Consider the following 253-nt stretch of genomic DNA (forward strand, 5'->3'; position numbering starts at 1 on the left):
CCTGCTCTCTGTCTCTCAAGAAATAAACTTAAGGGGCCAGCAGATGGAACAGTGGTTAAGGTACTAGACTTTTACGTGGTTGACTACTGTTCAAGTCTAGAACTCAGTGGCTTGAAAATCATGCCCGGTGCATGTACATGCATGCCCAAAATCCTGAGAAGAGAATGGAGGAAAAAGGACTAGCAGTTAGCGTAATGGCTATGTCGCTGGACTCCCCTGTATTTAAACACGATTTGCGTCCCAGACCCGGTGG

The sequence above is a fragment of the Tupaia chinensis genome, unplaced genomic scaffold, assembly GCF_000334495.1.
Source record: "Tupaia chinensis unplaced genomic scaffold, TupChi_1.0 Scaffold000126_2, whole genome shotgun sequence".
Taxonomy (NCBI): domain Eukaryota; kingdom Metazoa; phylum Chordata; class Mammalia; order Scandentia; family Tupaiidae; genus Tupaia; species Tupaia belangeri.